The 17,796-nt window shown below is 41.7% G+C and overlaps 1 long non-coding RNA gene across 1 annotated transcript; it reads right to left on the bottom strand.

Annotated features, from left to right (window-relative positions):
• Window positions 1-264: 264 nt before the first annotated feature.
• On the bottom strand, window positions 265-16,687 carry LOC118686649 (uncharacterized). Its single transcript, XR_004980198.2, has 4 exons — window positions 16,602-16,687; window positions 13,292-13,380; window positions 2,076-2,176; window positions 265-349 (listed from the first exon to the last, which is right to left on the bottom strand). It is a non-coding gene; the product is annotated as an uncharacterized LOC118686649 (long non-coding RNA).
• Between the last annotated feature and the right edge of the window lie 1,109 nt (window positions 16,688-17,796).

Raw genomic sequence — 17,796 nt, 5'->3', positions numbered from 1 at the left:
TGCCTCAACATGCTGTACTTCAGCTTGTTTTCATCAAGGTCTGTCCCTTCCACCTCCTTGGCCAGGCCCCCTCAGGCCTCCCCATGCCAGCAGTGCTGGATTTAGATCCTGAGGAACATCACCATGGCTCCCAACCCAATCTGAACTGGAGACCCAACACACCCTACTACCCACATCTCCTCTCTGCCCAGCCTACCCCTCTTGTGTCCTCCCTGCCATGGCACTTCCAACCTCACCCACCTTCTTTTTAGTCTTTAGGCCATCTCCTTGTCCCAGAGCTTCCAGCTCCCTCATTCACTGGTGGTGGATGGATGTGTGGCTGTCTGTGTGTTGCCATGCCTGAAGACTCCTTAAAGAACAGAGAAAGGAGAAGAAAGACCAGGACACACATTTCCATTGAAGCCACGAGCATACAAACTACACAGAGACCATGTTTCACTGTTACTTTTGGTGGCCACAGGATTATACACACCAAGTTTTGCCCTTCCAACTGGTCGTCACGTCCTTTCTTTATTCATCTGAAAAATGCTGTCATGCCGATGGTCACATAAGAGACGGCAAACAACTAGACAACTGGATGGAGATTCAGTGTGGGATCCCAGGGATGCTTCAGAGGGCTTTGTGAGTTCAGAGATGTGAATGCCATAGATGCTGTCACAAGTGGTTCACTGACACATATTCCAAGTGGTCAAAAAACAATTTCCCCACAGCAACTTGTGACTCATTTTGTTGCTATAGCCATGCTAGGCAGAAGAGTATCTTGGAAGGCTGTACCAGCCTTGGCAGGAGTGACATTTTTTGGATGAAATTTTCAGGGGTCCCAAGCTTCAAGAAAGTAGAAGTATTGTTCATTTTTTTTACCCATGATTTTCCCTATTGCCTGTTTATTTATAAACTGGAGACTGTCTGATGCACACACTTCCATCTGCTGATTTTTAAGCACTCCGGTTTTGAGATATCTTTCTTCTGTTTTGATCAGTAGATACTTTACTTGAAACCCCTATCTGGCTGCTAGCATAGCTTGAAAAGTAAATTAAGTATCTGCAGTGTGGAAGGTTTTGGGTTACTTTCCTCTCAGTGATTATCAGGCCATTTCACGTTTGCACATGGTACCATTAAAATGCTTATAAATGCCCCTCCTCATCCCTGAATTGCTTTGCCTTGCCCAGTTTTAACTCATCATGGCTCTTAACTCTCATTTTTTTCCTGCTAGCAGTAACTTAGATTATGTTCTTGCATAGCTGCCACCTCTGTTTTCCATTTCCAGAGTTCATTTGCTAACCTCAGGTTTTTTGAGTGGTCCCTTGTGAAGTCACATTCGTTTTTTACTTGTTCTCTGCATAACTTTTTTCAGAGGAATTTTAATCTGTTGTATCCTAAATTCAGATTTCTTAATGTAATTCTCTAGCTTGTTTGCACACCCTTGGATCTGAGGTACTTCTCATCATATCCAGGCCACTAAGACCCTGATCAAACTAGGCAGTTAAGCATGTACTTAATTTAGAGAACAGGTATAATCCAATCCCTGTTCAACACATATACCAGCAGCTGTTCCAATGGGACAAAAGCACATGCTGAAAGTTTCTGTAAATTTGTAAAACTTCTGTTCTTCCAATCTAAGCCTCCAGTACAACTGCAGCACCCTCTGGCTCCTAAACACGTTTTCTCAACTAAACAAAAGGAGATTTGCAATACTCTATTGTTTTCATCTTTTCATTTTCATAGCACTTGTCACCTTCTGGGCTTTTAGGTCACTGTAGTTTTTTACAACCTTTAGAGAAAAGCAACAGCATGTTTTACCATACTGGAAGGACAAGTCACCATGCTCTTGAAAAGCAAGAGATCACTTATTCAGAGTAAGCAAAAGGAAGCAGACTTTTTAGACCTCCAATTTCTGAGCAGTAGAATCTCATTTGTGGAAGAATCTGAAGAAATCAGCTGTGAAGGCTCAAGCTTACACATCTTCCTCCAGGGCTAAGGCTAACAGGCTGCACAGAACCCATATGCTCTCAGGCCAGGCTTCAGCTCAGCTCTCTGTTCAGGTGACTTTCCTTCTTGCAGAAAGTGACACCTACCATCCATACAGAAGTGTGTTTCCATGAGATGAAGGAAAGGGGAAAGGCTTCCCACTGCCATCTCCCTGGAGTAATATGTCCGTTTCTTGCCACAAGCTCTCCTGGAAGAGCAAAGTTATGATTCAGTAATATAGTACTATCCTGGTGATTATTTTGGGTTTTTTTTTCACCCCAAACTTCTAAAAATATTAATTTTTGCTCTAATAACCAAATGCAAATTGAAAAGAAATTTAAAGGAAGTGGCATGACTGAGCAGCAAATGTTCTTTTTACCAGTCAGTTTTGTATTTTAAATTAGACATAATGTAAAGATAACACTTAAAAACTTTGCACCTTGAGACAATCAGGCAACATTCCCACAGTCAACCAGTTGCAGTACTTAGAGCTTCACTCCTTGTCTCCCAAGAAAAAAGTTGTTTTATATCCTGGCTAAACTGTTGACTTGGAACATGATTTCTAGGCAAAAGGGAGAACAGAGCACAGACCTGTTTGATTCCTGGCTTGGTGTCCTGTCATTGGCTTACACAACATTTTAGTTTAAATTATTTTGAGTCTTTTCTCTCTCTTTTTTTTTTCTTTTTTTTTTTTTTTTTGGTAGGTTTGCCTCATGTTTCAGTATTATCTGTTAAAAATGCTGTGCAGCTTGATACTATCACCAACACCCCAACAGCACTTTAGCACTTTATCACTTACTCCCTTTCAAGCAGAAAAGGAATTTTTCTTGGTGTTAATGGAAGTGCAGTCAAGGGCTGTGTGGGACCCCTCTGAGAAGAGAAGAACATACTATGCATTTAGCTTAAATCAGGTTTGGAGATTTCTTAATAGCAAAATGAAAGGCTTTATTAACATAGGAAACCAATCAGAAGAATCTGCATGCTACAAAGCAGGGTAATATCCCTCAGATGGTACAATTACCCAGACAACTGGAAAAGCTTCCCATTATACAAATAAGGCACTGCACTGCAAAGCTGATAGCAATGTGGAAAGTTACAGAAAGGTATTCAGCAAATTATTCCAGGGAATAAAGGGCGAGCATGTTGCAATCAGCAGCCAAACTTGGATAACATGATATTTAACCTATTAAAGATGTCTAACATTTCTTCATAACAAAATAGAGGAGTCATAAATCACAAAGTACTGATTCCTTTGGGTAACACAATTCTACAAGTTTGAAGACAAAGACTATATTAAGTTTCCTTCTCATTATATTTTCCATGTAGTAACCCTGAGGTTGGAGAGAGAGGTGAGAGGTTGTGGAAATATGCCTTCAATGAGGGAGAGGCAAATATCCTTTGCATTGCTTGAATTTCTTAAGGGAAGAGTCTGCTGCCTAAATAACTGCAAGCATTTTGCCTCATAGGGATGAAACAACAGAAAAATTGGTCTTATATTAAGTAATCTGAATATTATTTTGTAACCAAGACTGACCTTTAAATTTATCCACTTTCCCTATCAAATGCTCTCTTCCAAAAACTAATTACTGAGTCATTCTTTTCCTGTCTCATACAAGCACTGTTTCTTTCCATTTTCAGGGGTTTTGTGTTTGCACAAACTATTCTTGTTTCTCCATGCTAAGGCAATTTAGCTACTAAAAAACCCCAAACAAACACAGAAAGGACACTTCAAAGTAGCCAGACATCATGCGTCAGAAGAGAATTAGAGAATTCGAATAACTGTCTGAGCATTTACTTGCAATTGTTTACCTGATCATTTCAAAGTACTTTTGAGCCATTAAAGCTTTACAACATCCCACAGAGTTGGTGGTTTTTTAACCTTCTTTCACAGACAGTAAAAATGATAAAGAAACAGCTTAGCTGCCCTGCTGTAGGTCATACGGATAGCAAGAGAGAGGTGCTATAAACAAGGTGACAAGGCTACAATGTTCCAGCCATTAGCCGACACCATCTCCTTCTGGAATGAGCAGTCAGTAACACGACTGTCTGAGGGGAATGGGAAAGCCACTGCAACTTCTTGAAAATTATTGCACAAGGCAGCCTTCCCTAAAACCTGGAGAGTTAAAGGTGAATTCTGAATCACACTGTGTCTACATTAAAATAAAACCAGTCAGGTGCTTAGATGGTGCTCTAAACAATAGAGGGGGACACATATAAGAAGAGCCTGCTTCTTGCCATCTGCATCTCCCAGGAGCTGTGGGGATACCAAAAGCCCACGTATACAAAAGGATCAACAGGAGCACCAAGACGCTGGGTGGGAAGGAAGGCTGTGCTATGTGAAGGCACATGAGCGAGCCTTTGTGGGCTGCTGCATCGGGGGCCCACAGCCTGCAGCACTGTTTGCTGTTTGCTGGCCGAGGCTGCCACAGTGCCAGGAGGGGCAGCCCAGGGGTGGGAACACTGCTGTGCATGTGCTGTGCCTGTGCCGTGCCTGTGCCGTGCCTGCGCTGCACATAGAGCCACTCCATCCTTCTGGTCCAGCGCCACACGGGAGGGTTCCTGCAAATACAACACTCAGACTGGACCTGAGGGCAGGGCATGAAGCTGTGTCAGGGGAGGCTGGGTATTAGTTAAAGGTTTCACAGCCACAGGGTGGTTGTGCACTGGAACAGGTTTCAGAGGGGAGTGGTCACAGCTCCAAGCCTGACAGAGTTCACAAAGTGTTTGGACAACACCCTCAGGCACATGGTGTGACTCTTGGGGATGGTTCTGTGCAGGGCCAGGAGCTGGGCTTGATGATCCATGTGGGTCCCTTCCAGCTCAGGGCTTTCTATGATTCTGTGACTGCTTCTGAAGTTTCAGCCCTGTGCAGAGCAGCCTCCCCAAGCAGATTGCATCCAGCACTCGGGATGTATGGAGCTGAGATCATGACAGTGCCGTGACGACCACAGCAAACGTTGAAAGGAGTCCAGGCCATTATTGCATAAGTCTTGAGCGCTTTTCCTGGCAGTGACTGCAAAGAATATGAAAATGCTAAAACTGAATTTATCCTCAGTTTCAACATCATCTCTCAGAAAGAGTCAAACAGCAATGGAATTTCAAGAGGGAAAAGCTCCTATAAAACTAATGACTTTTCACTCTCCCTCTGTCAGCAGATGATTAATTTCCTGGTGCTGGAGGTGCATCTGAGTGACTCAGAATGGAGTTCTGGAAGTCACAAAGAAGCAAGAGAGGTTCTGACCGAGGCTTAATCATTCTATTCTCAGCCCTAGCTCTGTCCAAAGCACTGCTGAATGGAAGCCAGCAAGAATTTTGTCTTGAAAAAGGCAAAGGAAAAAGTCAAGATAATCTTGGTTTGCAACTTGGGATATCACATTAAGAAGAAACTAAAGCAAGACAGATAAAAAGTAGTATCAGATGCCTGATGTTCAGCACCTAAATCTGTTCTTTTTTTTTTTTTAATTTGTATATCTACTCCCAGAGTCAGTATAAACTGGCTGATTGGGCTTTCTGAAACATATGCCACATAGGCTGACACATTAATTTAGAATTGTAAGTTAATTAAACTGACCCAAGTTCAAAAAACTTTCTCTAGAGTGATTCCCCAGCCCAACACCAACTTGTCATAGTCACTGCAAAGTAGGTCTCAACAATCTACCTCTAAAAACCTCCTGTGCTAGAGCTGCGAATAGAGACATGATAATATTTATTAAATGCCTTATCATCATTCTATTTAACTTTAAAAAGTACTAGCTAGACAATATAAATCCAGCATGTATGCATATAGATAAGATTATTGTGGTTTTTTATATTGAAATATTTTTACCAGTGTATATTAAGCTACCCTCCAAACACCTAGATATATTATTTTTAGAAAATCGGGTTTTTTAGGAAGCACCTTTAACTTCTGCAGAACAAAAAGCAAGCTTACCCAGAACAAATTGCCTGATCCACCTCTAACTGTTGGAGCAACTCCAGCCAACTCTACATGAAACTCAGTTGACACACTATGAGAAACAGTAGCCTGGGATAACCTAATTAAATCTCTTTAATAATGCAAGCAGCTGTTATTCATCGTAGGAGGTTATGTTAGGATGTCTCATCGAAGGACTGTGTACTGAGGTGTTAGCTTCCTTCCCCCTGCCCTTTGCCTTGCTGTCCAACTTTGTCCAACTGCTCACACACCATCCTGAAGGTCCTGGCATCTGGTTTTGCCAGGATATTATTCCAACCTTCTTTCAGCAGGGAACAACGCTGCCCAGCTGGCATCCTCAGCCTGTGCTTCAGCATGCTGTGACATCTGGTGACAAAGTTATCAATGGCACAACTAAACAGGAACACTTTCCAGCTGCTACAGGAGGAACACCGTGGCTCCAGCTCAACCCTTGCCCTTTCAGGGGGCAACTCTGTGCCCTCTTCTTAAAACTGTTCTCTACCACTTGAGAGTCTGCCTACAAATTCCCATCTCCCGCAGGTTCTTTCAGACTCCTACACAGCTCAGTGGCACTGAAGCCCTGCTATATTGAATCTCTACACTTCACTTCCTTTGCAGAGGAATTACCTTGTAAAAGAGAAACATCATCTAACCTGGTACAATTCACTTTTGAAAAACTCCTGTTGCTTTTAATTTTTACATTCTCCACTTGCCTTTCTTTGTTCTCTATTGTTTCAAATCTCTACACACAACTGAGGTGACACTAATGAGCTGCCCAGATCATTTTTTCCTTTCTGTAACAGTGGGTGCTACAGGCATTATCCTCCAACCATAAAGTGCTGGACTTCACAGGTTATGAAAAATCCTTTCTACCAGACTTGCAATTTCCTCTGCCATATCTTGGACTATTATGAGATGGACATTATCCAGCTACTCTTCAATTGCAGACATACTCATTTGCACTTCCACAGTTACTCCTGACTACCTTTGTTCCCATAGTCTGCCTTACAAAACACAGTCTCATTATCAAACAAAAGCAAAGTATTCTTTAGTTTGAGATAATACTTGGACTAGTTTTATCTTCATCCCCTCCTTATCTGACTGTGGAGAAGAGAAGAATTTTTTGGACCCTGCTTCTAATCAGGTGAAATATATTGAGTTTGAAAATGGTCTTGTCTCCAGTTACAGACCCCAACAAAAGGTTCAGATAAGCCATTGATGGCACTGAATCACATGACAGAAAGTTCCCAATATTTAGAAATAATGAAATTTGAAAGTTCTTTGCCCTGGAATTGCACTGGTTAATACTTCAGTTATCATCTAAAAAACCCACTTGGTCCAAAAGAGAGAAGAAAACCATTTCAATACGTATTTCAGCTTTCAACAGACTTGTCATTTTGAGTATCTATGTTAGCAAACACTGCCCAGAAACTGTTCCAATGGCTACCTTACCTTATGTGCTGCAACATCCCAGAAGAGATCCATCCAAGTAGAACAGCCCTGTCTGGATCTGGCATGCCTGGGCCCAGCCTCTTGTTTCTGCACTCACTCATCTTCCAGCTCACCCAGAATACACCCTACACTTCCTGCCCACCCATCATCCAGCAGACAAAACTAGTCCTCACAACAAATGTAGAAAAAATAGGGGGAGCTTGTATTCATTAAATCCCCAAAACCTCTCTTCCAAGTCCTCTGGCTTCAATGTATACAGAAGATCTTCCTTTCTCTGTTTCTAGCTCCTTCCATCTTCACCATGCCAAAACCCCAGATCAAGCCTCATTTAATCTATATCCAAGGAGCAATTTCAATCTACTTAATATGTGCAATCAAATTGCTCACTGCTCGATATATTGCAGAGTTTGGGAATGTTTATGAAGCTGCCACAAAACTTTCAGTGCACTGTAGAGCTCTGCTTTGAACTGCCAAAGAAACTGGAAGTTCTTGCCATAAAATTGAGGTCCAGTGTGTCACAGAGCTCACAATGTTTTGTCTAATTTGAACCTGGAAACAATTTCTTTGTTTTTTTCAAAACTGGTGAGTAACCACTGAGCAACTAAATTCATGCTTCCATGTTAGTACTGAAACAGATTTTCACAGTGCGTTTGGCCTTCTAAGAACCTTCTACCTGACAATGGCATCTCCTCTCATAATATCCACATTAAAGAACAGCTGAAATGTAGAATGCTTTTTCCCCACCCATCACACTTCCAAGAGAACCTTTACTTTTAGCTCCTATAGGGATTTTATGAAAGACTGAGGGAGCTCCTATAGGGATTTTATGAACGATTGACATCCCAATACAATCTCTGTATCATATTGGTCAAAATGGTGTATTTTTAGCCAGAGTCCATAATTTTTTATATTTCAATTTATATTTCAATTTATGCTTGTGAAATGTATTCCTATGAGAGATGCCTCACCTGATAGGGGCATGGTGGTGCTCCCAGCTGCTATATGCTGAAGTAGAGCTGGCAGCACATCTTTGCTTAGGGATGCCCTGGTACACGCCATGCAGGAATGCTCTTTGGCTTCTGAGGGCTTCAACAAGGCAGGCACATGAGAAATGCCCTCTGGGGCCAGATCAGTCATCCACCCAGTCCTGCAACCTATCTGTGACAATGGCTGTACTGTAAATAAGTGTGTAAAAATAAAAATGCAGTAATATATCTGGCAGAACTTACTCAATTGCTGTTGTTGTAATCATTTCAACAGAGCACTCATTTTGGATTGGTAACGTTCACATCTATAATGTGTTCTGAACAATCCTAATGACCAAACAAAATAAATTCGGTCAGTTTAATCCCTTAAGCCATCCTCAAAGAGTCTTTCTAATTACAAACAACGAGCAGGCAGCACCTCTTCATGAGGAAAAAGGGAGAGAAATATTAAATGCATACAAACCCCATAGGTTAAATTGGCTTATTAAAATACATTCATCCTGGCTAGCCTATTTTATTGAGCAGAGCCAGAAAATGGCTCTAAGTGGGCATGGAGGGAGTCTCTCATGTTGTTAATCATCTTCAAAAGAGTGGAGAACCCACTACAATACCCTGTATGGAAAGGAAGAGGGAGGTCCCTACACAGCCCTGAAAATCCTCTGGGGCTGCACAATACAGCTGTAGCCAGCCTGAAGTCTCTCAGTGGAAGGATGCCCTGAAGAATTCTCCTGCGATGTACCCCATCTTCTCTCACCAACAACTCTCTTCGGGTGCAGGCAGGACCCAGTACAGGCAGAGCTACAGCACCAGCTCTGTACTGGTAATTTCCAGAAAAAATCAACCAGTTTCCTTAGAGGTAGGTGTTTGGCTGGAAATTAAATCTTTTTTCAAAAAGCAGGGATAGGGAGGAATACTTGACCAGACCTTCTTCCAGTTTCCTGGAGTTAAAGACTGCACTGGCCTGTGGACTCTCTCCTCTTGCCCCTGAACTCACACACAGTCTCAGTAACCTGTGACTTGGAGGGTGCTGCCTTTCACACTGCTTTCTAGCTTTGGCCCTGTCAGCAGAGAACACAAGAGAGATGGAAAAGTGATAGAGCACTCAGGGAAGGCAGAATCCTTAGAAAAAACCAATAATGTACTCAGACAGACAAGTCAGAAGTCAAACACTATAAAATAACATTGTCAGATGTTCTCAGAAATGGCCTCAGAAATGGAGAACTGGACAGTCACACAATGCTGGCTCTCCCCAGTCCCAGATGTTGAACTGTTATGAAGTCAAAGTTGCATGAAATACTTTCCTAACTTCACTTTTCCATGGATGTAATAACTATCCATACCACAAGGGTGTTTCACAACTGCAGAATGGGAAGAGAAGAGATACACAAGACACTTGGTCTTAAAATGTGATCCATGCTATGAAAAACAAATGAGAATTCTGGATCTGACCTAACTGTGAAGCAATTTCAAGTGATAATAAGACACCAATGATAAATTTGTTAATGGAGTACATGTGGAACTCATCTGAAGCATACAGCTGAAAAATAAATACACAACTTTTAAAAGGGATGCAAGAGGACATTCTGTTCATACAAATAGCTGAGGACAGACTAGCCTCCAATTATACCATTTGTAGACATAAGTTTGGTAAATTTTTTAATGTATGTTAATACTTATTGTTTACACAATAGTTCATGAAGACAGTGTTCTCCTCCCCAGTTTAGAGACACCAAAAGTCACTAGGTGCAATACAGCAAGGGGTTTACCACTAATTCATAGTGTATTAATCTTCTAGCTCAGAAGAAAAAAAATCAACATTTGGTTTCAAAAACATCCCAATTATTTTGAATTGCTCGTGGGTTTCCAACATCAGCATGTTCACAAAATAGCCAGAGCCAATCATTACTGCAATCATGTTGTTGGTATGTCCATAGCAGGACCAAATAAGTTAATCTTTTGAAATCTTTTCCAGCATGATATTTCTGTGATTTCATCTCATGAAATGTGTGCTGCCTTTTTTTTTGAATCAAGCTTCAATGTGCCCAGACTGTCCCTTCTAGATTCTGTCTAATCTCTTCTTGAAAGACCTCAGTGTCAGCAATTCGGCTACTTCCCAACAAAGTTTGTTCCAAAATCTAAGCCTTCTGGATATGTCTATAGAGCATCTCTGTTTTCCATCTACTACATGGTTTGTGTTTATGTTATTTCTTTGTAGTTCTTAGCAATTCTCATTACTGACATTTATGGACAACATTTTGCAATAACCTATCCCATTCTCATACACTGATTTCCGTTTATTCACTGAATATGGAACTTAAGTCTCTAAGCTGGATTTCTTTTTTCTGTTTCCTGTGCTAGAAGCTTGCTAGTCAGATGTAGAGATGCTGAGCACTGAAGTTACTGATGGGTCTGGGTGTAAGTACCCCTTGCCAAGCAGGTTCATCTACATATAAGTCTTTTTCAGAAGAGAATGCAGCTTGAAATGAAAGTAAGAATAATTCTATGACAAGCCATGTTCAGAGAAGCTTTTAGTGGCTAAAATAGCACATGAGTTTGCAGTTAGCTTTTAGAGAAGGAGAACTAGATGCACCCTCCTCCCCATCAACAGTGTAATTTAATGTCAGGCTGCTTGCTGCCATTCATTTTTCTAACAGGTTTTGACCTTCCATAATTCAGGCACATTTTCCCACATAGCAGAGACTTAATTTCTGCTATACAGCAAAATCTTGAAGCAGGTGAATATTGCCATATAACACTGATAATGACCAAAGTCAAAGCATTTTCTATTCCCTTTTTTTTTTCTCCAGATCCAAAGCACCACTCCAAATCATCATCCATAGCCTAATACTGAAAGCAAAAATAGTTAAAGTGTACTTCTATGTCAAACACTGATAATTTATCAGCAAGGGGGGATGGACAGAGATTTATTAAGCAGACAGTGACTCCAAAGTACTTGTGACAATTAAAAGGGAGCATTCTAAATTTTCAAGGACTTTTTGGATTACTCCATGGACAAATCAGGATGTAGGATGCACACGTTATACTGCAGCCTTTCACAACACAACAGCCTAAAGGTAATGAGAAGATTTTCATACTGCTGAGGGCAAGTGGTCTGTGAATCCTACAGTAAAATATTCAGGAAAATTACCTCAATCTTTGCTCTCTGCATGATTCATATTCTTTTAAGTTAACACTGAAAACAAAACACATGAAAATGCAAGTATGATGAGTGACTAGCTGTAAACACAGAACTGTCTGGTCAAAAACAGATGTAATTTTTACTCCCTTCATTTGCTTTTTACTTATTCCCTTCATTTACTTTACACCTGCATGCAATGTTACCACTGAGAATTAAAACCCCATCACACTTCTGGATAGGTTTTCAGGCTAAATTCAGTTTACTGAGTATTCAAATGAATATGCAATGGACATGGGACCCAGTCTAAAACCCTCACAAAAAACTATCTTCACAGAATCAACTAGGCTGGAAAATACCTATGACATTTTTGAGTCCAACCTATAACCTAACACCACCTTGTCATAATTATTTAACTTTCAGAACTGAAAATTTAACCAGAAGAAAGATTTCTATTCATTTCACAAACTACAATCATGGTTTTTTTTAACATAACATCTTTAAAGGCTTCCTATGCCTGTAGGACAACCACGTAGGCAAAAATTTCCCAATCAAGAAATATTTGCTAAGCACAGATACTCTAAATACCTGGTTCCACATTTATAAAGAACTTCATAGAAGACAAGTGCTATGTTGCTTCAACACCCTAAGAAAGTTCCTCTCTTTTGGAAACATTAACACTTTCTTCCCAAAAAAGAACAGTCCAAACCAAGTTATAACTCCAGTCCATATACTGATATAGTTTCAGAACAAGCTGTTGATGAGAAAGGGCCAAGGAAAGGCAAACAATAAGTCTGGCTCTCTCTCCACCAAGCGTCTTTTATGCTACTTTGACATTGTAAAAAGAGCATTTTCTGAGGTGAAATTTATATTTTCAACCATACAAAGACTTCTACCTTGCCAAAAGAATATAAAGAAGGCCTGGTAAATGAAAACCAGCCCAGCATTGATATATGAAGTATTAGTGTCTCCTCCCTTCTCACTCAATGGGATTAGTTTACAATAATGCGTATTTTCACAACAAGAAGCCCACATACACCCTTGTCATTACAGAATTTTTTACATTTCTATTATTATGTCATATACAAGGGTAGGACTCAACATGCCACATGCAAACACCAACTTTTCATCTTCAGTTACTGCAAATGTGTGTCACGAAACAGGCCTAGGCTTGGTATTACCCCTGAATCTCTGTGATCCTTACATTAGAACTGCAATCCTGGTCTTGAATGTCATTAAAATACTTCACAGCATAAAGTCCCTGCAGCTACCAAAAGCAATTTGCATGCACCAAAGACCCTACCTACGGTATGTGAAGATGCTCAGTTTTGTTTAAATTTCACAAGCATTTTCTTAGTCTTTCCAGGTCTGAAAGACCTGTGAATTCCGCACTGAAGTTCAGAAAATGCAGAGTGCCTTGGATTAGGACATTTACCCAGGGAAATGCACTGTCCTCCTCAGCGGCAGGACGTTCACTGCACACAGAGCTGCACTGCTCCATCTACACTGGGGCTGCTCACAGTGCTGCCTTCTGCTACACAGGCACAGCCACAGCCAGGCACAGGACAGGCTGTGCACGAGTCTGGTAAGTCAACATTACGATGGGAAAAATTAACCCAATGCCAAGTGCTCCAGCATAACCACATAACACTTCATTTGTGTGCTAAAAACTCAACTGGGAGTTAAATGAATTAGATCCTTGTGCACAAGAGAAAGTTAACCCTTGCTGAAAAAACCTTTTTTTTTTTAGTGTATCAGAATTCAAAAGAATATAATACTTTAAAAATTTGAATACAAATTAAATGACTGACATACCGTGTCCTCAAATATTCCCATTTCATAATTGTTTCTTCTTTTTTGTTGTTGTTTTGTGAGTGCAATGTTCCACCAGGGTCTTCGTTTTCCTATGTGCAACAAAACAAAAGATATCTTCTAAGAGCAGATGAAATAAATCAGAACACTCAAAGTCAAGGCTCTCACTCTGGTTTGACTTAAAGCAGAAAAAAACACATTACAAAGTACACCAAGAGTTTGCCAAGTCTCTTTAGTGACCCAGAAACTGATTATGATGTACTGAATTTTGCAAGTTACTAAATCTGTCCACATATACAACACCAAAACAAAATGCTGGGACTCAGTCACCAACAGGATTTTCTGTTCAAAATTAGACAGATGCAGTAGCATAGGGACTCTCAAGGAAATCCCTTGGGATTAACCCCTCCCACCAGTTAACCTTGGTGGTTATCTGGATGAAACCAACAGGCATAGAATTCTCTGAAGATATCAGCTGCACCTTCAGTGGAATATTTCTATCAGCTGTGCTGCAGAGTCATCCACGGTAAACTCTGGCCCTCAAGAAGCCCGGGCTGAGACTGGAGGGCTAAAGTCAAATCTTCATCCCAGTGGCTGTGCCTGCCTCCTCCTATGTCTGCACTCCTGTCAGTGTGTGAAAATAACTGCACTGTTCCCAGCTCCCTTAGGGAGAGGTTCAGGACAAAGACAAAACTCTGCATTCAGAACTATCATTCATTTTTTCATCAGCACAGGGTCCTGACCCAAAGCCATCTCAAGCTGGCTGTTGTCTGTCTGTTTGCTCCCCTGGGCTTTTGACCAGCACAGGTTTCAGCATGGTATAAAGCTGGGCACAGTTATTTTCACACACAAATACAATGACAAAAGGTCACCCTGGCTGTGCCTATCAAAGCCAAGGGGTCCTAAATGTAAGAACTGACTGAATAAGTGTACAGAAGGACAAGTCTGGAAAATTTAATTATATGTGCTACAGAAAAATCTGTCTTTGTTTCCTGAGCTGTTCTTGCTTTCATACTCAAGTGTTTTGTGTTTCCCACGTCAGTAAGCACCACCACTTGGGAATGGCTGTGTCCTTGGATGGACACATGATTCATGGTGTTGTTGCTGCAACTTCTGTGTGTCTTCCTGGAAAATTTCTGTCTTAATGGTACTTTTTTTCTTAAAGAAATGTACTTTTAAGTCAAACCAGGTTTACAAATATCTGACCTAGTCAAGTGAAGTCCAAGTGGGTAAAAGGCAGTTTTATTTTCTTGCTACAAATTTTCCAATGACACCTATTTTTATGTTACCAAGGGAAACCTTCATGATTTACTAACTACAAGCCCTTTAATAAACATAAATTCAAATAAGCACTTGTAGAGAACAAAAACAAATGCTTCATTCTGAAAGGTATGTTTTCCTTTTAAACACTTCTTCTGTTAGAATAGAAACATAAATTCAACTGATTTTCACTTTTTTTTTTAAACAAAAACCTACTTCCCCCCACCTCCCATCCCAGATGGCTAGATGTTGATTCAGTGCAAAGAACTTGGGAGGCTAAGCAAACATGAGCCTAGTTTGACAATCCATTATAACTTGGCTAATGCTCCTCTGTCACCAATAATCAAGGCTTTGCTAACACTTTCATTTCTTTCTTTTTTTTTTCACCCTGCTCAGCTGAATCACCAGGATTTCTTTTCTGTCAAGAGGGCCCTTTCTTTTAAAGCTTCTTAAGGGAAAAATATTTCTTTCTTCAATGAAGCCCTTGAAGTGGTTTGCTTCTTGCAGGTGAATTCGCAGAAATGTTGGTTTGCAGAATAGTTTCAGGCATAGCTTTCTCTCTGCCCCCCTCCTTTTCCAATGCAGCCCTGTGCAGGGCAACAGTGCCCAGCTGCAGCAATTAACCCTGTATTGTCTGCCCTGCCCCAGCACTTTTTGATAGAAAACCCAAATCTGAGGCGTGATTTAACAGAAGTCACGACTCTGCCCCTTACAAAGTTCCTCAACCTTATTAGAAAACCTCCAAACAAAACAATCCTACTACTTCAGACTTCTTTATCAACTTCTTTATGGGGGCCTGAAACACCAGTTTTAAAGGCACATTGAGCCACAGTGCTAGCTTGTGGGCATAGGTTCTCCAAACACCCAAAATCAGGTTCTCCCAAGGGAAGTCTGCATGAAGTGAACCAACAGTTCAGACATGGGTGCACAAGCCTGTGTGCATCCCAATCCCTGTGGAGCAAATATAATTGCACCTTGGCTTGTTGGTACAGATGTCTCCAAAGAGGCTCTGGCATGGCCACAGGCTCTGCTCTTGCCCTGTTCCCATGAAGGAAGGAGCAGTGGCTGTACGGAGAACACCAGCACCTGTCTCAGCAAAGGAGCCTGAGCGGGCCTGGCCTGGCACACAAATCACAGGCAGTGCAGGAGGGATGGGTGTCCTGCTTCTACCAGGCAATACATCTCTCCTGGGCAGTCTCCAAAGTCAGTGAGGTGAACCCCATGCTGGGCTGAGGTAAGCAAAGCTTGGCAAGTTTGTATTTCCCTGTGGAGCGTCGCTGCTGCAGGCAGGAGCACCTCTGGACTGGACAAAACCTAACAAATGGGGATCTCCAACTTCTCTCAGCTGGGGTCTCTTGGATGAAGCATAGCAAGACCAAAAAATAAACCCATTTTACCCAGTCTCTGTGGGAATACAAACATCTAAGAAGATTTTGTAATGTGAAGTTTAATATAGGAAACAAGGGTGGGAACATATTGAAAAGATCCTACGGCTGTAGAACTTAATTTAAAAGAACAGTGACTTACGAGCCCTGAGAATTACTCCTGCCAATGCCCTCAGACCCTGGGTTTTAAATCACTTTAGTGCTCTCAAAGATTGGGGATTTCAGCATTCAAAAGTGATGTCTAAGGCCTTCATCCAGAGAGCAAGCTTTAAAACTGTCATATTTGCAAAGGCTTTGAAATCTCTTTCCTGCCCCCTCATGGGAAAGGCAACCCACCCCCCCCACCCCCCCCCCCCCCAAAAGCAATAAGCTTAAGGCAGAAATGTTTCTATAGCACAACCATTTAAGTGAAGCCTTTTCCCATGCCTTTCCTCCCTGCCACCAAGAGAAGGCACAGCCCTGTAGGGGACCCTCTGCAACACCAGGTTGCTCTGAGCAGGGAGTGACCGCACTGGAGTGGAGTCCATGGGATGGGTGGTCAGCTCCCGGAGATCAGGACAGGATGACCCACTGTGGCCCCACATGCTGCAGCATGCTCCCACCTGCTGGGATGAGCATGGGGCCAGCGAGCTCCTCTCCCACCACAAATTAAGAGAGAAAAGACATACCTGTCAAGGCAAGGCTAGTGTGCCTGCCCCACTTCTAATGCTGCAGAGAAGAGGGGGCCCAGCTTTCGATGGCAGGAGCATCCTAAAGCACTTGACTTGCAGAGCCAAACAGTCAGTGAGCCAGAAGAGGTGGAGGAAGCCAGCAGAGAGTACAGCATCCAAATTAGCAAATCGCTTAAGCATGTGTTTAAGAGCTTTACTAAACCTGAACCACAGGCTGTCTTCATAAATGGCCCTCACGTATCCTGGGATACCTGTTCGTACTCCACAAAGGGACAAGGAGGCTGCTCAAAGCCCTGCAAAAGCATACCATAGCAAGCAAACAGAGCAGGGGGAGGTGGGTAGAGCCTGCAGCCCTCCTTAGCAAAGATGATCTGCATCCAAAGGGATGCTCCTTGGAGCAGTTCACTTCTCTGGGCAGTCACAGTGACGTATTATCATACAACATTTTCCTCTCTTTTTTCTTTTGCCCTGGTTTTTTTTTCCTCTAATGTTGTTTATTTCAAGTTCTCATCTCCAGTGGAAAAGCCTTATCCTACATATGTTCTGCAGATTATTGGACTCACCTCCCCCTCCAAGTGTTTCAACAACAATCACTTGTTTTCTGTGCAGCGAGAGGGATTACAGCCCTGTGGCATCCTTCTGCATTCTTTAAAATCTTCTCTCCTCTCTGGGGAAGAATCTGTTTCTGATGTTAATGTGGTGCTATGTGTTTTTAAAGTGTTCTGATCCTGCCTGCTGTCACCACAACATGGTGATAAATTAAGAGTTTAATTTCAGTTTAATTTGCACATGCAGATTAAGAAACACAGGGGACAGGGCACGGAAGGACAAGAACAACTCTAATATCTCTGCCTCGCTCGTGCATTTCTGGTGACTGTAACTGCTTCATCCTAGTGTTGATGAAGAAAAAGTAAGAAGATTTAATAGATGCAATATTATTTTTACTCAGATATTATGGAAGGTGAGAATTTAAGAAAAACTCCTTGGCAACAGAGTTAACACAAATCCTCTCACTTGCCTGAAGTTTCTCTTCTTCGTTCTTAGTAGTGCAAGAAGGCAGCAACATGCTGCAACATGCTGAAGTATGCCCTTAACCCCTTAACTGAGCTGAAGAGGTTTGGATAAACAATTATTCCAGCATGGGAATTACTCATTCCAGTGAGATGGATGGAAACAGAGATGAAGGCTCTCC

Source organism: Molothrus ater, chromosome 4 (genome assembly GCF_012460135.2).
Source record: "Molothrus ater isolate BHLD 08-10-18 breed brown headed cowbird chromosome 4, BPBGC_Mater_1.1, whole genome shotgun sequence".
Taxonomy (NCBI): Eukaryota; Metazoa; Chordata; class Aves; order Passeriformes; family Icteridae; genus Molothrus; species Molothrus ater.
The sequence above is the reverse complement of the archived record's forward strand: the minus strand, read 5'-3'. Positions and strand labels throughout refer to the sequence as shown.